Here is a 25,519-nt window from a genome sequence, read left to right on the forward strand (position 1 = left end):
GGACAGACAGCGAAGTCTTAGTAATAGGGTTCCGTTTTTACCCTTTGGGTACGGAACCCTAAAAACGAGCATTCAGTTCGTTTTGAATAAATCCTTGTTGCAAACAAGCGCCGGCGCGCTCATACCTCAATGGCACTTGTGTATTGGATACGATTTAATGTGAAGTAACGTCGAGCGCGTTTATTTACCCGATAGCTGGCTGTCTAGTGTCCGTTAGCTTGTTTGTTTATGGCGGGATGGGTCAAGCCAAGTCAAGTGGGTAAGTTACGTATACGTGATCTGATACGGAATATATTTTTACTTTATTTTTATTTAGGAAACATACATTACAATATTACACTTATAACATATAGGTTATAAGATTAGGCACATATCAGTAAAGTTTCTACATGTTATCGTCACGTTTTAACGGTATAGATTTTAGATTTGAAGCCTGAATACTTGAAATCTTAATTAACATTGCAAAAATGTATAAAACTTAGTAGACTTAACTAATGGAAATTTGACATCGTATTTTCTCTTTTTACAACTAAGCATAATCTATTAATGAAAACTGTGAGCGATAAACTTTCCGAGTAAATAAGTAATTGTTTTAAATCGTAAAATTAGATACTAACTGCATAGTTCGAATACAGAACGATTTATTCATACAAGTACATGGCACTTAGTGTCGACATTGCCTCTCGAACTTATGTAGTCGCATAATTAAACGGTAATGCGCCGTCCGTCTGTCTGTAGATAAGAGGAATTATGGTGGCGTTGAGTTAGTTTCGAGAGAAAGGACCGTAGAATGCATTGTGTAAACTGCTTTGTAATTTTATTCGAGGTGTTGGAGAACATTGCTCATTGCGGCCAACGGGCTCGAAATGCCACCCAACTACTGCTTTTTGGTTGTTTCGAATTACTAATTATTATTTGAAGTTAGGTTCTATTTTTATAACCGGCTAAAATGTCTTAAATAAGACGAAACCAAAGGGTATAGACGTTGACTATCTGGTGTAATGTGTGAGCACTTATATACAAGCAACAATATTGTTGTGTTTGATGTATAGTAAATCCAATCAATGGAAGCATATCTATAGGCGGATTCTATTAATCTATACTATCTATACGACTTATCATGTTGTATTTGCATTAAATATATGTATGTAGGTATTTCGTTCAAAGGGAGAAAAGTCACTAGTGTCATTATGAAACACTATCGTAATTATGAAAGTGCTTACGCCCTAATGTTCTGTTATGCCCTTTGCGTCCCAAAATTATGATGAATCATTCTCATTGGATCAGCATAATGTAAGTAAAATATTGGATTTTCCACGCTAAAATAAACATGTAGCTCAACTTTACTATTGCTTAAGAATATTATATACGAAATTCAATTACAATATTAAAAATATTGTATATTTGTATCCCAATTATATTTTCAATATTAAGAGTATTTTGTATATTTTTATCCCAATTATATTTTCAATATTAAGAGTATTTATTTAGCGATATTATATTATTTATTAAAGTAAAAATGTACTGTAAATATTGAAACATACATTTTAACATAAATCAGCTACTACATATCGTCATATCAATGAATCATGTTATGGTAACAATAACAAAGAAGGTTTTTGACGTGAAGTATGGACTAATTTACTTAGTTATTTTTCCATAATAAACTATTGTGAGAGTATTTAAATAAAGTATAAAATTTTATTATAAAGAAGGCGGAACGAATGTGTTAGAGCAGAATACATACGCCCCAGTTCCTCTCTATCAAGAAAAGAAACACTATCTTTACATCACCGTAGTTGCCAGAAACTCAATTATCTTGGTACATTAACTCCTGAGAAAGTCGCCTATCGTGACGGCTACTTCTGTAGGTACATTTCCTTCGAGACAGAAGACAACGGAAAATTGAGGTCGGTCGTACTAGTTAATGAAAAGTTGATAGAGGCTCGCGTGTCGGCGATTGAACGGTACGCGACGTCGATGTCGTGTCCTATTGATTGACCCAAATGCGGCTCCCTTCATACGCTCATTATGCGCCTCTGCTATTATATTTTAATCCCATACAAATTCGAAAAGTTTCTGTAAATGGCGCTTCGAGTTTGTCTGTTAAAAGAATCACGTAGCGCATTCGAAAGGACGTGAGAGGCACTCGCAACAGAGAGGTTTTGTATCGATTTTTAATTGTCTCGTGCATTTTATGTACGATAGCTTTGATGATACTTAAATAACAATAACTTGTATGTGGTTACGCAGAATCATTCCATTCTTACTATTTTAAGTCCGCTACAATTTTCAGCTCAAAATTACAATATGCGTATACCACTAAATTGTGAAAATAAAATCTTTTAAATGAAACATCTTGCTAATGTTTGTAATGTTTATGTTGTCATCAATATCTTTCTGAACCTATAAAAGTATGTTAGAATGAATGTACGCAATTGTGTGTAAGTCATTGTGTAGCGAATTTAAAAAATGCTGTTTTATTATGAGTAACAACTAACAAGGTATGTAGGTAGGTAGGTGCTTTTTAATGTTCATAAATTCTTTATTATACGATATATAATATGGTTGTATATGTTATTAAATTGAATACCAACTGCAAAAAAATTGCTCTCAATACAGAGTGAGTACACATATTTTTTGTTCGAATCGATTAAACTCTATGTCAATGCACTATATCTTCGTTTGATATCTTTTTGTTACATCGCGATCGAGATGGATAGCTAACAGGAAAATGCGGTATGTTGGATATGAATGATATTTATGCAACGCCGCGCTGCCAAAATTGGGACCTATTTGTCAAACTGTAGTGCAATTTGTTGCTATTCCGTAGTTTGAAAATACGCCAGGATTTTCCGTATATCACCTCTCTGTGTGACGTTTTTTGCCAAGCGCCGAGCTACTTTTTAATGGAGTTAGCTCGCTCTATACGTATGTCAAAGTCTGAACCGTTCAACTGTATAATAGATATTTGGCATTATTTTGTTCGTAAATTTGTTTTGTTTTGCTATTGTCACACCTAACTCTGGCCTATTCTGGTTACTATTGTGTTCGTGGTGCATAATTTATAGAATTGTTTTTTATCCTCCACGAAATCGTGACATTATCTTTCGATTTTGTTCAATTCTATTTCATATAACTACATCACTCAAGCGGATATCCATTTCAATTGACCCCTACAAGGTATCGTAGGTCGCATAAAATTACTGCTTTTCGTTATGGAGACTTCCACAGCCAAGGTTCGTAGAGCACAGGAAAAGCTCATTGTTCTGTCGCCATCAGCTGCTTATGGTGTATAGCTTCTGAATCAGTATTTTCCTTACATTTTATCACTTAGTTTGATCTTTTCAAATCTTTAGCACTCTAGTTTGTTCTGTAACAGTCTATTTAGTCAACCTCAATATTTTATTTCGTATGTCAAGTCACTTTAAATGTTATAATCATTGCGGTACGATCTAAATATTATGCATATCAGTTCAGACATTCTTTCTTTGTTTCAACTGTAGCAGTACTCACTACACAGTATCAGCTCATAGACATATTGGTTGCTTTTATATTTATTACTTTTTCAGTGGTGACAATATTTAACTATCATAAAAACTAAATGGACTCAGAATAACACGTAGCGAGCAGGTACATGAAGTGACGCATTCATGCAATTATCGCTTCAGTATTTGATTAACAGACGCGGATAGCTCGTCACACAATTTTCAACGAATCTATAATGTACCACAGTGTGTATCTAATTTTCATTCTGAATATTTACACATTCACATGCACACACTCGCACACGCACACGTAGCTGTACTCGCGCGCATAGTCACACGTATATCCGTACTTTATTTTTAACTATAACACAAAGAAAATTATAATTACCTACGTAACTGCAATATAAAGTGATGGAATCATTCGAATGAATATCGATATTTAATCCTGCTACGCGAAATAACTTCAAGTGCAAACATGTGCAAAGTCTCAATTATAGATAATGTTCGATCATGTAGTTTAAATGTTAAAAGATTTTATTACACATGACATTAATATATTTAAACCTCTCAATTCGCTATTACGGTTATCTGGAGGTATTTAAAGCAATTTGCCGTGAAACTCCCTTTGTTCGGCGCTCGGATACCAGATAAATGATTTTATTCGCTCTTAGGCCCCAGATAAATGAACTAATATCGCTCGGCTTTACCTACGTCGTTTCATCTTTCCCTTACATTTAAATGGAAATTCTTTTTGGAAAATCTTTTCGCGACCAAATTCGCACAGACGAGTTTTCTTATCTCATAAATTGCGCCGTAATGAAGTCACAGTTTCCTTTGGCGTTTTTCTTTTTTATTAATCCGTGACCTACCTGTCGGCTCTGAATGAAAATATTAAGTACAGTCGACCCACGTTAAAATTTATGCAACTTTATATTTACATTTTAATTTTGACTAATCTTTGGCATTTTAAACTCATTGCATCTGCATTCTTCTAACACTAGTTAATATTGGATGAAACACAATGAAAACATTGGATATTTTTTTGTACCAAACATCGACATATTGTGACAATTTGTGCATACGAGAAATTGACGAATTTTGAACTTTCATAGGCAAAATGTCGAAAGATTGAGTATTGATAAGGGACGTTTAAAATAAACATTCGCGAAATTGACGTCGTACGTGATTTTAAGGCTATCTGCTTAGAAAATTTGCGGATTCCAACTTTATATTGTTTTAGACTGAAACTATATTCGTTTTACTCAAAAACAATTTATTCTCTCCCAACTTTAAAGTTTCCTGTTGTGGATGACATAAAACACATTTCTGTTAAAATTGCTTTGTATGTACAGTTGTAAATTTAACATGAGTCTTTATTTAAACGGAAATTTTGAATTCTACATTTATATGCGATATTTTCTTTACATTTCAGTGCAAAATCAAGTTGTAGAATGGACCAGTTCGTGTTTAATTAAAATTAATGTTCCGATTGTGGAGATTCTATCTCTATTTATTGGAACGCTTTTCGCAATCGGATATTCCAATTAAAATATTGTGCTACGAACCTAGAATACTAGATTAGTTGAAATTATATTGTGAATCCAATCGCGTTCCAATTTGTGGAGCGCAAAAGTCGTTAATGGAACTAATTGGTTATGTGAAATATTGACAAAGGTTTGTTTTGTCTTTGTTGAGTTGTGATTGCAGTTTGAATGTACTGTAATGAATCGACGATTCTTCATGTACAGTGTCTAATTTGTTCCGTCTATGAAAATAATTCAAAAAGATTTGGACTTTCAAGTTAGCAGAAGATTTAATGCTCATGATTTCTCAAGGATCCCTAACAATCTCTCTGTGCACGACCTCATTTTGTGTTGAATGCACGCTTTAGTACCACCTAGTCAGTTAGGAGGAGGTTTTGTTTTTTCTCGAGAACTATTTAAGGCGGCCGACAATGGGCTTCTGGTCATTGTTCCAACGCCCGGCTCATTCAGAGGCTCATGGAAGAAAATTGAAAATTTAATTCGGACAAAGACGACGGGACGCTAAATTAAGAACCGCAAATAGCGGTTATTGTTTCCCAACTTCTCTCATTTCAACTTTCAAACAGTTTTATGGAGGCTCTTGTTGGGCCTTGACTGTTAAAGCACGTAATTAGCGGTTAAGGCATCACGCCAAAGGTTTTGCCAAAGCGTCAACCGTTTTGTCAGGTAGCGCGTAGGTAGAGCCGAGCTTACCACATTTTGGCGTGCATTTCCTCTGCGAAATTGGAGCTAGACGTTTACCAAAAGCACTTAATTGGGCGATAGTTTGATAAGAACATAGGCAAACCTTTACCCACAAATAGTTTTCAAAATGGTCTAAATTTATATTCCAATTTTGTATAGTAAACCTTATTTTTTTTTCTAAAATTGTATGTTATATCATCGCTATTATTAAATCGTGCAATTTTTCTTACGAATTCATATAATACTGTTTAATTTATCGTTATTATCTAGTTCTAATTATCTGTATAAAACTGTACTTATCTAATTTCAACCGACTGCATAATTTTCGATTGTCTTAAAGGATATATTATTATATTAAGGTCATTTAACAACATAAGCATTTTACACGACTTGGTAAAACGTTTATCTTTCTAGCTCTCTTTATGTTTAATTTATTTAATTTTCTTCTACATTCAAAAAAGTAGAGTTTTAAAGCATATTTCCACTGGTCATGAATGATTTTCACTGGTAATCTGTACGTCAGCCGTCAATGGACTTTTGAGCGCTCTGACTGCCGTGAAACTGAATTTGGTTCCAAATAGATTATCTCCACGGACTTTATAAAATTCGCTTGATTGAATTTTGCGGCAGCGATCCGATCTGAATAGCATAATATTTATTTTTATCTGTACTCTTTTTGTAATTGGCAATTTTGTTGAAAATTAACAAGTAATAATTTGGCTACTAATGAGTAGACACATACTCATTATACATTATACATATTATTGTACTACACAAGCTACAAGCTTATAAAAGTGAATTAGAACAAAGTAACGAGCATAACTAAGAGAAATCCACAGATACGTATACCTCTATATAAAATCGGTTGTATGTAAAATGGAAGCAATATAGCCCAAATTAATTACAACAAGCGGTTGGGAGTTGTGCAAATTTTGTTACATGTAGGTAGAGACGAACTTGCTGTTGGCGTGAAGGAATCTTTAATTAATGTTCCTTAATATTCTCACTGCATGTACTCGTAGTTTCAAAATACCTTGGTGTACGTAGGTACTACGTAGGTCACATAGAAGTACGTACAGGTAAAATTATGTAGAGGTAATTAGTAGCTAGTTTTTAGAAGTGAAAATACATACGCTAGATCTAAACAAAGACGTGTGGTAGGAATTAATATTTCACGGACATTACGTTTAGTGATCAGTGCCGGCATCTTTAACTAAGTTAACACAGAATAGGGGTCTTACGTGATGCCCGTCACAGATGTTTTGCTACTCCTGAGGACAAAGATGTTCGCCGCATATGTACCAAGTTACCTGGCATTCACGCCTTTCCACCAAAAATCAAGAAAATGATGTGGCGGTGGTACCTGATACCAGGTTTCTATCACTGAAGGTGGTAGAACCTTTTGTGGTTCGACTCCAGCGGCACCACCGCCACACCTATTTCTACCTAATAACAGCAGTGTTAGGCGCTGCTGTGTTCCGGTTTGAAGGGTGTGGTAAGGGAAACAGACTTTTCCGAGGCGTTCCAGCTTAGTCCTCAGGGGTAGCGGCGCATCTGTGGCCAACCTCAGGTAGGAATATCTAATCCTATCTGGGGTTGATTACAGATGTGCATGGGCGGCAGTGGCCACTTACCATCAGGTGGACTGCATGCTCGTCTGCTACTCCTATATTATAAAAAAAAACCTTCCCCGGCTGAACTGTTCTGGTTCGACAATGACTGAATTCAATTTTATATTACAGGAAAATAAAATTCCTCATGTATTTTAAATTGACTCGGCAAGATTAATGTACATTTTGTGGGAGACCTTCCATCCAATATTAGCTAGTTGATTGGATTACAATGACGGTTACGTTAGTTTCGGCGAGGAGTTTGAATAAGAGCTACATTGAGCGATACTCTCGAAGAGCTTAACAAGATTGATTGTTTGAATCCCCAATGTACTTCGTGACAGATCAGCTTGGCGAAATAGAATTTGGGCTATTTATTCTACATTCGAAATTGAATATTATTTTATATTTTGTGTTTTTTCTTCGATAAAAGAAATTCTTCGATAATCGAGATACGTTTGAAAACAGAATTGGATATCGAATTACAAAATGTTGTATTTGAAATGTAGCTGAGTAAGAAGTGCTTTCTTTTTACATAATAATACTGATTACTTACTTATTCAGCTTGCGTATACAATTTGGCATGATTTAAAGTTACATAGCCGCTCTACTACATACATCCGCGGGATATATATAATGTGCAGGGGTGCAATTTTAGTGTAGGCACATTGCATCGCCAAATCGAAATAAATATTTGCCTATAGTCATATAAGTTACAGGCATCTCTTGCTTGTCTAGCAAGCCTTTTGATTGCGATGAGCAATATCCATTTGCAACTACGTTATGTATTCTATTTTAGTCAAACAGAACTGTAAAATCGGTAAACCAGTACTGAAAATGTTAAATGTTCTATGTCATGTTCTAAATTCAACCAGAACTGTGATAGACAAAATATGAACAATGACAATAATTTCGCGGGGGCGTATAAAATTGGAGACCCGAGCACGGGGTTGAATATTCAGATTTGCATAGAACGGCGAGTTTCTAATTTTATCTGTGCAGTCCTAAATCCCTATTGTTCATTATGATAACGAAGTTCAGTGTTTCGCAAACTGGAGTGACCTAAATTTGGGAGCCTCTATAGAATCGCTGCCAACATTGATGGATACATCGATCTCGATAAATGGAAAGAACGGATGACCGAGATTAGACATCGGTAAACTTTGTAAAATTGTTAAAACTTGTTTTTAACATGTACGGAACTAACGAACTACATGTAATGGCATGGCATGAATCGTTCGTGGCATTTACGGCATTTTTTTTGGATCTTGATTAATGTCCTAAACTGGTTAATGTTCCATATCGTAAGAGTATTGTATAACTAGTATAAAACAAATTTGTACAATCAAACAAACTTACCAAGTGTAGTTCGATTGAAATTATGCTCCTAGTTGTCTCGTCCGAAGATGATCATAGAATACTGACTGTTAGTTAGCTCCCTAGCACTTACTAACGCCACATAAGTTTAAATAATCTTTCTGAAAATAAAAATTCTGCATAATCTGTACCTCGTTGTCTGTCACGCGCTGTCATTACGTCGAGCTGTCATTCAGTTTAAAGTTGTAAATATATTTTAGTATAGGAGTAGCATACAAGTATGCCGTCCACCGGATGTCAAGTGGCTACTGCCGCCCGTGGACATCTGTTACTACACTTAATTGATTCTACAACTTTCGGGAGCAGGTGTAATACCTGCAGGGGAGGGTGGGACTGATCATCTTCGGACGAGACAACTACGAGCATAATTTCAATCGAACTACACTTGGTAAGTTTGTTTGATTGTACAATTATGCCCTAGTTGTCTCGTCCTCGATGATCATAGAATACTGACTGTTAGATGTTCAAAGACCTGTTGTAGAATCAATACGGACAAACATCACACAGCTATGAAATAAATACGCCACGCAGGTGCTGACCTGTGTGGTGGAACGGTCGCTGTACCGGTCGGAAACGCAGTGTTCAATTAGGAAACATCCTGAAAATCAAATAATAAATTCTGTTTCAATTCCGCGCTTCCATTAATTCTTCCCTGTGTGTGTTTATGACTTCTTTACTTAAAAAAGAACCAATTATAATAAGAGTATGTAGCATAATTCAGCATCTTATACATTCAATACAAAAAAAAAAAACACAGTACTTATAAAATAAATATTTTTCGACTTGGCGGTGGCACTGCCGTGGCCCCAGAAGTCTTATCTATTACATAAGTATATATAATAAATGATAATATGTAACAACACTTATTGTATAACTTTTGATTGCATAGATGAGGCAATCTATAGCACAGTGTACTAAATGATACCACCAAAACGGTTCAAATGGACCAAATGTGGTTCCTTATGAAACATAAATAAAATATTTAAAATATTATTATATGAATTTGTATTTTTTTTTTTTTACAGAGTCCAAACTTCTCAAGTTTCATAATTTTATGTATAGTTATCATTTATATTAACTTGATTGGTAATAGTGGAGGCTAAAGTATGTAATATTTTGTCTCGAACTAAAAAAAATATAGTAATCATTTATATTTTCTCTGCATTTCAAATGTTTATTGCTGCAGTAAGAAGGCTATCCACATATAGGTACTATTAAAATAATAATAATAATACTGTAAAGTATCACTTGTTAACATTTGTTCCCAATTTTGAATACAAAAAACGTCTATCAGGAATGCTCCCTGATACCATTTTTCTTTTTTTTTTTTTCATAATAATGTAATGTTCCACATATATATACTTGTATCACACGTATGTGAATTTCTCATTTGTTCTCAAGACGGAGTTATGTGAACGCACGCGGGATATCGGTTCGCTGGATCCTTTAGCGATTTGATACTGTGGGATTCAGCACAATTACCCATGGCGTTTTACAAATATAAATTTATATATTTATTTATTATGTACTACCTCTATATATATAATATGTATGTATATATTTATGTACATATATTTGCATAAATTGTAATTATAATTAAATATAATTTGTAACTGTCGAATTTATATAAACATTGTATATATTAATTAAGTGATATATATAATAATATATATCACGAAAAAATCACTGTGAACTCATCTTATGCTCAGCTGTATGAATAAATATGTAATTATTTTGAGGGATATAATTGGTTAAGACTCCAATAATATTTTAATCAAGGTAAACAAAGGTTGGATATCTGATAGGTTACCCTGAATTCCAGTTTCTTTATTCTATTGATTTTGTCCTATAAAAATATGGAGACATAGAAGATAATATTTCAATGTTGTAAATATTATTCTGTATACTTTTGAAAGTAAATATTTTATTTCATTCCCATTCTGTATGACCTAAGTAGTTCCTTGATATAAAATTTATGAATGAATTTATATAATTCAAAAATGCCTTGCTTTTTTCACCAAATTTACTTAATATAATCCTTAAGATTATGCAAGTGTAGGTGCTGTATACTAATAAAGCATTTTATCCACTAATTGCTGTGGCATATTATTAAAGTCATCTTAACAAAGGATTTCAAAAAGAAAGTAAATTTATTTAATTATTTGATATATATATAATACAATATATATTTAAAGATAGCAATTATATGGACTGAATTTCAAGGAACTTACGTTTCCTTTAAATGAATAATTTTATTTATTTTTGTTGACACATAATTGTCAAGTATGAAATACCAGGCTATGATATTTATATTCATAAAGGTACATAACAAGTGTATATATGCTATACAAAGTCAGCCAATAATAATAATAAATAAGCAATAAACTCTTATAAAAAACTGAACAAATTTTTATATCAACAAACAAAATTTATATCAAATGATGTTCTTATTACTTACTTACTAGGCAACATGCCACTCCTTCAATAACACATAGCTAGGTTTATTACTTGGCAAAAATAGCCTTAGGTAACAGTTTTGTATACAAAATATATTATCACATAGTACAATATTATGTAAGTCTATGCTAATTAAAATTATTTATTGAGCAGGTGGCCTATGTTAAAATTTGTTATGTTCAAATATTGAAATAAAATTAGTTTCTTTCTTAAATTTAATATGCGTATGCATTGTATTACCATGTTGCTGTTAAGCTAAGGAAACAAATTGTAAAGGAATAGAATGGTTGACTTGTGTTTTTTCCTTAAATATTGTTACTTGTACATTGTTACCGAATGAATGTTATTTATTATTTCCATTTCTCATTTTAGAGGGAAAATATATTCATTCATAGGTCAGCATAATTAATATGGTAATCATGCCATCAATGGTATGAATCAAATTTGATATTTATACAAACCAGTCTTGTACAGTTGAGTACGGTTAAGCATTGAGTAACTCCGGAATGGATGCCTGTCTTCCTTCCTGTGTTGAGTTGCAGGTTGGTTCAATCTCATTCTTGCCATCGTCTGGACACTTGTATAGAGAGGTCCCCATTAGTTTAAAGAACTGGGTTAATTTTAGTTTTTGGTATTTGCTGTACAATTATTAAGTCTTCATGTTTGATGTAAGTCATCATAATATTAAAAAGTCGTCTGCTTCTCTAATAGGAGAAAAACACCTCTGAAACATAAATTTTTTAGAGATATAGGAAACCATATTTTATTTGTGGTCATGGTTACCTAAGGTACAGTATAGGCACTGTATAAGATACAGTATAAGTACTTTGCAGCAACATTATATCTGTGATGATATAATGTAAGATTTTGTTACCGTTGTGAACAACTGCAATGGATTACACCCCGGGATAATACCCACTTGTTTGTTAATCAATAATGAATGAGTCTCGTTTCATTATGGATTCAATAACCCACCATCATCACAGAATTGAGCTTTGGAAACTATATCTATTTTTTTTTTTTTTTTTTAATGGGAGTGTTTTCCCAAATACTCTAAGTTATTCACCAAACATTCGGTCACAATTCTTCTTCACAAATCTTCTATCCCAATTTCTATCCTACTACTGGGTACAGGTCTCTCCTCAGACTGAGAGGGTTCTTGCATAGTCCATGATAAAATAAATCCTATGTGCCTTATTCACAATCTGATTAGCAATATTTTTGTCAATAATTAAATTGCTTCATGAATAAGTTTAATTTTAGACGGGCTATAAATTTCATGTCGTTTCCAAGTATTTCAGGTATTAATAAATATTTGTTATGATAATGTTAATACTTTATCATTATAAATTGTTCACTTGAAATTAATGTTATAATTAAGTTATCAGGGCTTTTCATTAGCCTAATCAGTAACCGTTCTTCATTTATTGTTGGTAAGATTAATCTCCCCTGCAATTCTTATAGAAACATGCTTCAAGTGCTCATACCAGCTGGATCTTGGAAAGACACATAGTGGTCCTATATAATATGGAATATTAACCACTGTTTACAATGAACAGTTATTAACTGTCATTTATTACATTGCTCTTTAGAACTAAACAATATCACAATAGTTGCAATAAATGTATGACCATGATATTCCTTGCGAATATCCATGGCAGCTTAAGCAAGTTTGACCATGATATTCCTTCTGAATATATGGCAGCTTAAGAAATGATCAGAGAAAAAACAAAGATCAGATAGGTCGGCTTTTGAGTTTTCAAATGTTTTGACACCGCCTCACCCCACAGGTGGGCCTGAGTGTCTATCAAATGGTATATAAAGCCCATTCATTTGTTTTGAAATATTTCAATGCCGCCTTACCCATCTGCTGGGCATAAGTGTCCATTATCTGGCACTTGGTACGTCTCTGAGCTCCGAGATGTACCGACACGGTCACACGGTCACACAATGAAGGTGAGCCTAAGTATCCATCAGATATGTTTCAAACCCTTTTTATGAAATCTTTTGACGTTGCCTTAACGTCCATCTGATGATTTTGAAGGACCGTCTTTGAGTTTTGAGATGTTTCGACACCGCCTCATCCCGCAGATGGGCCTGAGTGTCCATAACAAAACACAGAATTGGCGGGAACATAATAAAGAAAATAAACTTACCAATACATTCCGGAACGAACTTGTCGTTGTCGAACTCGCACAAACATTGCCCGTATATCCGCTCCGTCCGTATATCCATTGAAAATTCTTCTTGTTTGGTCTCCAATCGTCATTTTTTAACATAACACTATATACATTATACATAAAATAACATATTTTATATATTATTGCGGTGACAAACATGTGGCGTCGTTAAGCGACATAGAAAACGAATGACAGCTCGACGTAATGACAGCGCGTGACAGACAACGAGGTACAGATTATGCAGAATTTTTATTTTCAGAAAGATTATTTAAACTTATGTGGCGTTAGTAAGTGCTAGGGAGCTAACTAACAGTCAGTATTCTATGATCATCGAGGACGAGACAACTAGGGCATAATTACAACGAATGGTTTAGGTGCCTACTGAAATAAAGCGCCTTAAATGAAATTCTAGTAAATAACGACGGAATATAATAAATTAACGGCATATCAACTTATATTAAATTTTATTGGTTGCACTTGTTACTGATTTTTAAATTCTAAAATATTGATATACCTACTGAAAATATAGTTAAATTATTTTAAAACGAAAGGAAGAAATCGTTCTATAAATATTAAGTTTTCCACTGTACAGTGTTTGAAACTATAAATTTCACTAGCGGCCCATTAAACTGGTTTGTTTCCACCGATTAGGGTTCCTATAATCTTAGTTGGGTTTTGGCGGTTATTCCTAGTACAAATCTCCATTAAGTCGCAATAAATCGGGAAGTGCGGTTCGTAATGGCCGGTCTCACTAATTTTTACACACTATTCTACGAAAAATTCATGCTATTTATTTTATTGTATGGTCTTTTTTCACCCAACTTTGGTAATGTTTTTCGACCGTATGTTTTATTGTATGTTTCGTTTTTTGTATTCTTTCGTCTCGATTTCGTTTCATCTAAATTGTGGAACGACATAGGCTTTTTTAGGCAGTATTTTAATTATCTAAGTAGGGCTAAAGTTTTTACAATATAAGAACATTCAAATAAGAAACACATTTAGAAAGCGCACATACAAGAAAATTTATCGCGCAGAAGGTAAGACGTTCCTTTTATTCATCGTATTCCATATAATGTTGTAGTATAATGCCAGTAATTCTGTTATGTATATCTCCCATTTTGTTTATCAACTCTTCAGGTTCTGTCCGATATATGAAATTTATCGCGGTGTGATACAAGAAACCTTCGACATATTTCGAAGGTTTCTTGTAGACGCTCTGTCTTTGTCTTCAAAGATTCCTTGTTAATTTTGCACTACCTTTGATTGCAATTACTTTTTGAAGTATAACATTTTTTGTTTAATAATAGGGTCTTAATTTTTTATGGCAATTATATAAGAAATGTCTTTAGAGATGTTACTGTTTTTACATGCGTAACTCAAAGAGGCTACGAGAGCGCTTGGAACATTGTTACGAGGTCTTGAAAAGGTCCGGTGCTATCGATGAAACCGTATTTTTTACAACCCAATAAACCGGCACTATTTTCTCAGGTAGGACAGACGTTTGCAGAATATATTGGCAGCCCTAGCGGCAGACGACGTATCTCTCATCAGGCTAAGTGCTGGTCTAATCCGCGGCTCAATATTGCAGGTTGCTTGATCCGTCCTTCCCTTTATGACTGGTGTGAAAATCTCCGCTTTATTGCGGCCATCCGCCGAAATTGAAACCCGTCGCGGCGTACTGTTGACTTAGTCGAAATGAAAATGGGTATGACGTACTAAACTTTTGAATAAGCCGTTCTCAGTGTTTTGTTCAGTACATTTCGTACTTACAGTAAAACTGTTTTGGCTTAATAAATAAAAGTTTCACAATGTCTTCCTTTGTCAGTTATGCTATGGGAACTTAAATACGGATATATGCGCTTTTTTATTATTTAATGGTAAAACAAAATAATGATATATGGGTGAGCATAATATTAGGAGATTCCTCTGGGTCGACATCTAATATTTGATGTTCAATCACAAAATTCGTATTTTATTATTAAACAAGTTGTAGTTTAGTTATGTGTACCAAGTGAACCTACTACATTTTTTAAGTTCACTATCTAATCTTTACTATCGTAATATGATATGAGTATAAAATTCCACGTTGTTGATAAAGTGCGCGATAAAACTTCATAACACTTTATTTTTAGATTTGATTCATCGATGTTAAAGCAGTTAAGAAGAATAAACAAGCTCTTTAGAAAATGTTTACACGATATTCCTACTGAATGTTTTCTTTAGAACAAAGTATGTTAGGTATGAAAAATTAACGATAGATCGATGAACGTTGTTTTTTTTTATAATTTAGGAGTAACAGACGAGCATGCAGTCCACCTGATGGTAAGTGGCTACTGTCGCCCATGGACATCTGTAATCAAACCCTGATGGGATTAGATAATCCTACCTGAGGTCGGCTACAGATACGCCGCTACCCCTGAGAACTAAGCTGGAACGCTTCGAAAAGTATGTCTTCAAAACGGAACACAGCAGTGCCTAACATTGCTGTTATTAGACAGAAATACGTGTGGCGGTGGTACCGCCGGAGTAGAACCATTAAGGGTTCCACCACTTCCAAAAATCTAATCTCTATCTAATGTACGTGTAAAGTGACCGCTTCTAAGATTATGTCAAACGCGTTTAATCTATTGATTCCAATAGATTTAGCAGCTATTTTATTTTGATAAGAATTAAGCTAGGTTGAAGGTTCTCGTCGGAATCGGAAATGTATTGACATGATTATTTGATTGACCATGAAACGATTCATCATTACATCTGACATTTTCGATACTTTTCGTTTATTGAAGTAACCAACCAAAATGCATGCCCGTTTCGATAAACTTGGTGACTGTGGTTTTTTCCAGTACGAAGATCTGTTCCTACTTGAGGTCGGAGGCAGAGGTGTTGCCACCCTCAGAACATTCCTCAGAGATTGAGATGAATTCCTTGTAACAGTAAAGATACTAATACACTCACTACACTCTTCAGACACGAACATAGCAGCGCTTAATTTTATAATACACTCACTACACTCTTCAGACACGAACATAGCAGCGCTTAATTTTATACGGCCGATGTAGATGTGTTAGTGTAAAGTAGAACAATAAAAGTTTCTACGGCATTCATTCTCCGTTACAACAGAGTTACGAGTAATACGTTGAATTTTAAAATAAGAATCAAACATCATTTGAAGGTGGTAGAGAACCCTTTGTGGTTCGACTCCGGCGGCATCACCGCCACACCTATTTCAGCCTAATTAACAGCAGTGTTAGGCGCTGCTGTGTTCTGTTTTGATGGGTGTGGTACGGGAGACATACCTTTCCGAGGCGTTCCAGCTTAGTCCTCAGGGGTATCGGCGCATCTGTGACCGACCTCATGTAGGAACATCTAATCCTATCTGGGGTTGATTACAGATTTCCATGGGCGGCAGTAGCCACTTACCTGCATGCTCGTCTGCTACTCCTATATTATAAAAAAATACACGGGCCATACAGTATAACACACAACGTAACGACATAACACAGTATAACAATACATAATAACAAAATAATAAGTATGTTCCATCACGCGGTTAGAAACGCGCTGCACTATGTATTGCTTCCTATTTACCTAATAGGGTTTCCTTGCATGCGCTAGATTGTGCAACTAACACTAACATTTTATTAATACTGCTGTTTAGTCTTTGTGTGTGTTCATTTGAAGAATGTCAATGGTTTTTTTTTATTGCATACGTATTACGTTATTTCTGCAATGTCATGTGTGAATTAAAATTTGAAAAGGGTTTTATTTCAGATACAATTAGATGTATTTTATGATGCTAAATTATTATTAGAAAAGTTTTAAGGCATTAAGAATCAGCTTTAACTTTTTGTGAATAATAATTAACTAACAGTAATTGTATAATCGTAAATACCTTGACAAATGAGCCCATTGGAACTTATTAGTTAGCGATTATTATTCCTTGTTATTTAATAAAGTCGCCACCTAAAAAAGTATTTTCATCCACAACACTTGCAATTTAGCAATCAGTTATTAAAAACATTGTCAATGTATGTACGAGTATGTAACCTTTAGACAGTGACATCAACATGAGTTGATACTGTATACAGTAATAAGCGCCTATAGCGTGACTCTACCATCAGTTGGTGTTGTGTTGTACAGTAACCGTTTTTATAGTATTATGTGCGAGACATTATATAGTAATAATGAATTTCATTATATTTATATCGTAGCTAAAAAAATATTGCCAACTAAAAGTATTGTGTAGTTTGATGACATGGAACGTTTTCAGTTATATGCAATTTCTTGTTTGTCGTTGTACAGTATCTTGCAGAAATACTATTAAATGAAAACTCATTTGTACTGTCTATAAAATTATTTCTATCTCCACTTCTCATATCTCCATAATACTTCGTCTGCAATGTACTTAGCCTCTTTTAATTTTTTTGGCAATACGATAAAATTGTTTGGTCAAAGGTATTGTAGTTTTTAATCTTAAACTCTTTATAAATTTACAACACTTACATATTTATTTCATCACTTAATGAAATCACGATTAAATGAACCGTCAAATAGCGTAGAAATGTTTATAACTATGTTAACATTAACAGTTTAAGTAATTAAACAGTTAAGCCCGCAAGTATATTTAGCTTCGAGTAGTATAATTACAAGTTCACACCATTTCTTAAGTAGAACTAGCAAACATAGTAATTGGTTTGAGAAATGGCCTCCTTTGTCTTCTTTACGCTGTCTTAGAGAAAAGAACATTTATCTAACACATTGTTGGTAGTGCTTACTAATAGCTGCTGTTTGTGTAAATTGGTACGATAATGCTTTCAACACTTTTTGCATTAATAGCTACATATTAGGATGACCTTTTTGTCCGTGTCGTGGGCAGTTAAGTAATAAACAATATATCTTAATTCGTGTTATGAAGAACCAAACTCCTAACTCTAATTAAACCTAATTCCCGCCGGTTACTGCCGCCCATGGGCCTCTATAATCGAATCCAGATAAAATTTGATTTCTACCTAACGTCGGCCACAGATGCGCCCCTACCCCTGAGGACTAAGCTGGAATGCCACGGAAAAGTTGTCTTCCTTACCATATCCTTCAAACCACAAATAGGCGTTAGTAGAAATATTATTAAAGTAATTAAATTCAACATTTCATAGACCCTCTTACATTAAAATAATATGTGAATGTAATTACTTTTTGTGCGTATAATTACGATTCGTAATTTAGAGCGCCTCCAGAATTACTCGGACGCCCAGTCAATTGCTCATGTCAATTAATTAATGGATCACTGGTCACCTCGACGGAGTTGGCGATAAATCATTTACTAGAAACCCTAATGGATTGGCTTTGTACACATCTAAGACGAGCGAAAAAGCTATAAGATTTTCATTTATTAACATAGGTATGTTGGAATTATTAACAAAGAAAACGAGGCTCTGCTTTTTCGTTTCACTTAGTCGAGTTAACAAAATCTGTATATATATGAGAAGTTTATTAATAGTAATAAATATTTATTAGAATGACTATGAGTAGGATATATTTTTTTATAGACTGAACTTTCAATGTATAGTGTTATCAGGTACCGTTAAAGTATCTTATTAAATATTTTGTTTTTTTTTTAAATATAAATAGGAAGTAACAAACAGATGTAGTTTACAAGTAATTATAGTAACTTCTATAATTTGTATTGTATTAATACCTACCATTGTAATCAATATACAACACATATAATTTATCACAATGCTATTTATTGGTATACAATCATTATCAAGTATACAGATACTATTAACAGAATCACGATTCGAGTTATCGGTATATGGCTCAACGGGATTTCCCATTATAGATAGACCTCTATTGTTGTTGATATTCGCATGTAAATGGGCTCTTATCTAACAAGTCACTTCACAAAGGGAACACGCAAATTGATTGTAACACGAACACTGCTATAGGAATATAATATTCCAGTTTGTCGCTACATTTTACTTCGATACTATAGGTACTTTATGTAAAGAATAAACGAGGTTCTAAAAATAACGTATGTATTCTTCGAATGATTTTTATGAAATTGAAGTTGCAAACAAGCTTGCATTCAGTTTGATGGTAACGGGGCATTGACATCCTTGGACATTAATAATAAACCCTAAATAGGATTGAAGCTCTACCTAAGATCGGCTATTGATGCGTGATTCTTTAAGGGTCTAGTGTGTTCCACTAGACTCCACTCGTATATCTCTCGCTTATCACATCCAACAAGCCGCTACTTAGTAGCCATGCAAACTACTGTTATAAGGTAGAAGTCGTAGTTGTTGTGGCAGTGGTTTCACAAGAGTCAAGTCGCAAAACGTTCTACCTACTTTATTAGTACTATCGATGAAGTGCCACTATAAACATAAAACTGATGAAAAATTAAAAACACATAAAGAAAATGGCAGTCAGCAACCTCTCGGTAACTACTCGCAGTATATTTTATGATTACATAAAGATTTTTATGCTTGTTTAACGAGCAACGCCTCGGTGTTTACACAATCTGCACTTACCGTTGCGTCGGCATTTTATCTCGTCATCGTTTGGCGACATAAAACACGAGTGCCTGTATTTATTTGCCTTTGACAGGCTAAGTTTAATGATGCGTTCTTCACAAACGCTATGTGAATATAGCGGCTTATGCATTATATCTACATTCTTCAGTATGTAGATATAATGCATAAATAGCGTAAATGTCATACAGTTGTCCGGATAAGGTCTAACCATTGAATCCTGTTTTTAACCTATTGAAACAACCATAGCTTGTCAATGCTTTAACAGCTCATCTGCATGTAATGACAGATTTTAAAATTTCGAAATGTCTTCGATGATATAAATGTACCTATGCTAGAAAAAGAAAAACCTAATGAATCGTAATTCAATGATTTTTCAGTTTTCAAGAACTCTATATGTTTCTAGAACTCTAGATTTTCCGGCTTAAAAATTGGGTGAGATTGTTTCAACGTCTGTGTATCATTGCGTGAAGGTCCTTTCATAAAAGATCCAATCGTCTTTAATATAATATCTTTTTACATACAGACCAATTGAAAGTATTTTTATATATTTTATACATATGATTCTTAAATAATGTACTAAATAATTAAACTTTTATTTTATCGCATATACCTATTGCTGTAGATATATTGTATGTGACAGTGATTGATTATACATTATACACGGAAGTCACGGTGACACATATTTTATCAGCGGATATTAATCAGCTGATGACATGTTAGCTTCGTTGATTAAATGGAAATAAATAACTAACGTATCATACAAGTGGATCCTCGCGTAATTTATTTTAAGTACTTTACCTTAAGCAGCATGATGCCCTATTAAAAGCAATACTCGTACTCGTTTGTCAGCATCAACCACACTGTTACTGCTAGATTTTTGATTTCTCGCCTAACCTCCACTTGACACGGTTATTTCGTTATAACATTTTTTTATGAATATTAAATAATATTAATATTCAGAGGAGTGTCTTCTAAACAATCTGTCTGGTCAGACAAGGTCTTCTCAATATTCAAATAATCCATGCTCAATCCCGCGTGTCTGACAAGGCCGTAGGGTATGAAAGGCTAGAAGGGTAGGATTATCGATAGATGATCGTGATTGGTTATATCATGATGTTATATTTTGAAGGATTTAAAGTATCTTTGGGTGTTGAATGAAATTTTCATTAAATGTTGTCTCAGAAGTTAGGTAGTATTTATACATAAAAGCCTTTTGACGTTTATTCCTATATTATAAAACGGCTTTATAATATTAGTAGGATAAAAAGACAAGTGTCAGTGCTGGCCACGAATGTATTTGACTTGGTCTTGGTCTTCTCGTACTCTGTTAAATGTTCGTCCCGAATATTATCAATGTATGTCTTAAGTACTCGTATTTATAGAAACATCTTTATTGTATAAAACAAAAAGCTTTTGTTACTTAGAAGTTATGGGTAAGACGTCTAACGTCTAACGGCGGAAAGCGCTTGGGATATCTCGTACAATACTCGTGTGTCAACCTACTTCCCAAGAACCTTACACATCCATACGCGTCCAGTAATACTGGATACGATTGAAATTTGTTTCCACTCGCTACGGTCGTATCATGAAAGAGAGCCTCACTTAAAATAAAAATTGTCTGATGTTTTCCGGAAAAATATGCCGGATTTTAGGGATATTTTCCGGATTCGACGTGTATAACAAGCTTAATCGATCGTCTGCCCTTTTCGGCCAAAGGATCCACAATGTTAAACGTGCCCGGAAAATTGCCTACTGCTTCATTAATTTTGTACGAAAAATATGTTTTTAGGGTTCCGTACCCAAAGGGTAAAAATGAAATCCTGTTACTAAGCCTCTGCATCCTGTCCGTCTGTCACAGGGCTTTGAATTTTTTACAGAGTATGTGTACCGCTGGCCGTTATATCATCAAATACTAAAAATAAAAAGGTTGAAAATGATTGGGGGCGCCATACAAGACACTGCATCTTTTTGACGTTTTTAGCTTTATCTAAAATGTATTTATTTTAAAAGCTGCTATAATGACAAATACTAAAAAAAATGATATGAAAATTTTGGTGATACGGAATCCTCCATGTGCGAGTTCGTCTTGCACTTGGTCAATTATTTTATTTATCGATTCGCGGAATATTCTCATGATGTAGCTATAAGGCACGGTGGTTCGTTAAGACTTAGACTACAGTCTGACGAGGTTCTTGTCGTCAAATGTAGGTCAGGGCGAGGTGTGTTCGTGAGTGAAATGTTTTTTCCTCTTTTAGTGTTTTATTTGTATTTTTTAAACATTTCTGCGGAATGTTTGTGTTTCTCATAATATATTTTTTCTAATATTCAAGATTGCTTTGTCGTTGTATGTAAAGCGTACCCTTACAAAATCAGAAGTGATTTATTTTAATTAAGTAAAATCTAGAAAACATTTAATGTAATTAACAATTTTTTAAAGCCTTCAACAAATTGAAGACTTTAAAAAATAACCACCTTTCACACTTTCCTCAATAGTTCGAACACCAAAAACAGGGAAGTTATAATTATAAATTTCCTTTCAAAAGGAAGTTTTTAAGTTACGCCATGCCACAGATTGAAAGGGTATATCTTAACTATCTCGAAACTCCTCAAGTTTGTATCTTAATAAAGACTTTATTATTTGGTCAAACCACGTTTTACGAGAACATTCTGCAGCGCAAAGTAAAGTTATATGTACGTCGTGTTATAAGGGAAAGTATTTTAATCAAACTTTCATCGTTAGTTACCAGGGATCGTACTTGTAAAGTGTTTCATCAGACTGGGTGTACAAGAGCAAAAAGCCAGTTACATGTAAAACAGTATATAGCAGATAGGAATATAAATGGCTTGAGTGTAAATATTAAATGGTTATGGTAATTGAATAGACTTATAGTAGGTACTTCAGTGACTTGTAAAAACAAAAAAAGACTGCTTAAAAGTATAGCCTGTCATTCAAACAATTTAGACAAATCCAACGACACCTCTAATAACATTAAAGGCCCGTTAGGAACCCGTAAAGCCATGAATTAATGAAAAATACATACGTAAATACAGTTAAAACCTTATCCTCGGCAATTGGGTAAAACATTTGTACTTTTTTTAACATTTATTAAACTTGAATAAAATATGTAGAATAAACACAAAACATACCAAAAATTACGTGAATGTTTCTTTATACTTAACGATGTTTTATTATACAAAATATGTAAATAGTAAATAGCTTTCTGAAAGTTAGGTAGGTAAATTTTGTTTATGAGAACATCGTTACATAAAATACGTTATCACTGGGTATGTTAAGTAAAAGCACTTTAGTATGCATCGACCCAGCGATTCTCGCTTGGTGCAGAGGGGCAAGAAAACTCACTTTCCCTTTTGAGCGACGTGCATTAATAATTCAAGACGCGATACCTGTCCGCGTTGAGAACCCCGAGAGTCCCAAGTTGCAACTCATACTATAGGTGTATGTGTAACATAATATATTATGTATATTTATATGTATGTATGTGTAAAATAAAATTGTAAAAGTGTGGAGGACCGGCACATCTTTTTCTACACTCAAAATTGCGTAAGAAAAATAGGTATCTTGTATACAATTTTGAATCGTATATTAAGTTGTCAGAAAGTACAAACGTATAAATATGTCTGTTATAAACTTTTAAATGGTCCAATTTTGTACAACTCTAAATACTTATTCATATTGAATAACTAAAATGTACAAAATACTTAGGTAAATATAAAAAAAATGAATAATCTTTCACAGATCTTACTTGAAAATTCTCCATGTACACTCTCATTCTCCACGTATTTCAAATACGTGTAATATCCACTAAACTAGCGAGGTGTGAACTAATATAGATTGTTATAATGCTTGTTATTTCATGAGGCTGTGTATAAAAATAGAAAATCTAAGCCTGAATAAACATGAACTTTTTTATTTAGCCGTTGCAAGATTAAAGATGTTTCCTTCGTTACAAGGGCAAGTAACACCTTGTTAGTATGCCGCGTACTGTATCCGTCGTGTGACATCGATTTACGTTTACGGCTGAAAGTGATATCGGCTTCTTGATTTTTTGTTTCCTGGTTTGAATACTTTTGTTAAAGTAATTTTAAAAAGTTTGAGTTTGAGTGTTGGCAATGGATATTCCATTTAAGTAAGGAAATAGCTGAGTGGCGTATGAAGTTGTAAATATCTAAATCTAGTCCTGTTTTCGAAGTTCGAAATATTTGATTTATGCACAGAGCGATTCGTGTACATTTAGAGAGAGACAGTAGAAAGTATTCGGGAAATTCCCTCATTCGCTAACTATTACTATATATGGGTTACTATTAGTTAAAAAAAACGTTTTACTGAAAATACTTCATAATTTCTAAACAAATGTCATGACGTGTAACATGTACTTAAATACCTTATAATTGACTCACGCGATAATCTACGGCCACTTCTATTATCGTCGTAATTATTTTAAACGTGAATTTATTTAACGATTCACGTGGCATAGTATTTGCCACATCGGTCTTACCTAGCGGTCATAGCGATCAACTTGGACCTCAGGAGTGGCAGTGGCTGTAATCTCTGCTCTATATGGACGTCTGGACAATAGGCGAACTGTATGCTCGTTTCCTACTCAAGTCTTATATAAAAAGTCATTATACATAGTCATACTCTATGTAATTCTTTCATAACATCGTAGGTACTGTTCAATTCTCCAACTATTATGGAAACAAACGTGTGAAGTGTTCGTATAATTTGTTTTGCGGAAACGTACAAATAACATAAGGGTCATAATTTTAGCAGCGAGTGCACGGCTATGGCGATGCAAATGTCAAGGTTGCTCGTCCACTCGGTGTGAAGTACTTGTGCAATGTACACTCGTGTTTGCGACGTTTCGCTACGACTCGCCCGACTTTGTAGGCGCACGGTCTCTATAAATTTTATATATTCAAAGGTCAGTGTTTCCTTTCTGTCTGCAAACTTTGGTTGGGGTTCTTGTAGTATTCCTTATAGGATTTACTATGTCCTTGTGGTGTTACGTGTTTAATGGTTATTAATACGATGACGTCTGACGAGTGACGAATTATGTTAGATTTTTTGCGAAAAACATCGTTAATTATATAAGTATGATTTACAATTACATCAGAGCTGTATGACATAAGATCAAAAAGTAAATTATAACATTATGCCTTGAGAACATATTTTAATGTGTAGTTTATAGTGATGCAGATTCGTTAAATGAAATCAATCCTATGGAGCAATTTTCAGTTGCACAAGCACCATTACAAACGTCAAACAAAAAATAAGTGAACATTAGTTAAATGACATCAAGTTAAAAATGTTACTTCATGCAAACTAGTTAAAATTACGGTTCATCGGCAGTCTATTTAAAATTCCTCTTTGTACATTATGTTTTCAAGGTTTGAGTAAAGTAAGGTATGCCAATTGTTATCAACGGTGACCCTGAACATTATCAATACGTAGAGCCTTCATTTCAAAACCATTAAAATCATTTCAAATGACTTCCTGTATTCATTATTTTTATTTATTTTGATTACATTGTTAAATATCAAGTGTGTAATCCATTTTTTTTCTTTACAGGTACATAGAGAAATACATCTATTGTCTACGGAGGATATCCAACATCTACTTAC

The 25,519-nt window shown here is 34.0% G+C and overlaps 1 protein-coding gene and 1 long non-coding RNA gene across 14 annotated transcripts in view; one reads left to right on the plus strand and one right to left on the minus strand.

Annotated features, from left to right (window-relative positions):
• Nucleotides 1-25,519, plus strand: part of Khc-73 (Kinesin heavy chain 73) — a 176,277-nt gene that overhangs the window by 11,545 nt on the left and 139,213 nt on the right. The gene's annotated exons all lie outside the window — the stretch shown is intronic.
• LOC140750441 (uncharacterized) lies at nucleotides 8,672-13,686 on the minus strand. 2 transcript variants are annotated; one of them, XR_012103211.1, is made up of 3 exons: nucleotides 13,317-13,686; nucleotides 11,622-11,884; nucleotides 8,672-9,301 (listed from the first exon to the last, which is right to left on the minus strand). It is a non-coding gene; the product is annotated as an uncharacterized LOC140750441 (long non-coding RNA). The 2 variants fall into 2 exon arrangements; XR_012103212.1 differs by having other exon boundaries at nucleotides 8,672-8,804; nucleotides 13,317-13,685.

Source organism: Epargyreus clarus, unplaced genomic scaffold (genome assembly GCF_041222505.1).
Source record: "Epargyreus clarus isolate Ecla_fem2 unplaced genomic scaffold, WU_Ecla_fem_2.2 ptg000003l, whole genome shotgun sequence".
NCBI lineage: Eukaryota > Metazoa > Arthropoda > Insecta > Lepidoptera > Hesperiidae > Epargyreus > Epargyreus clarus.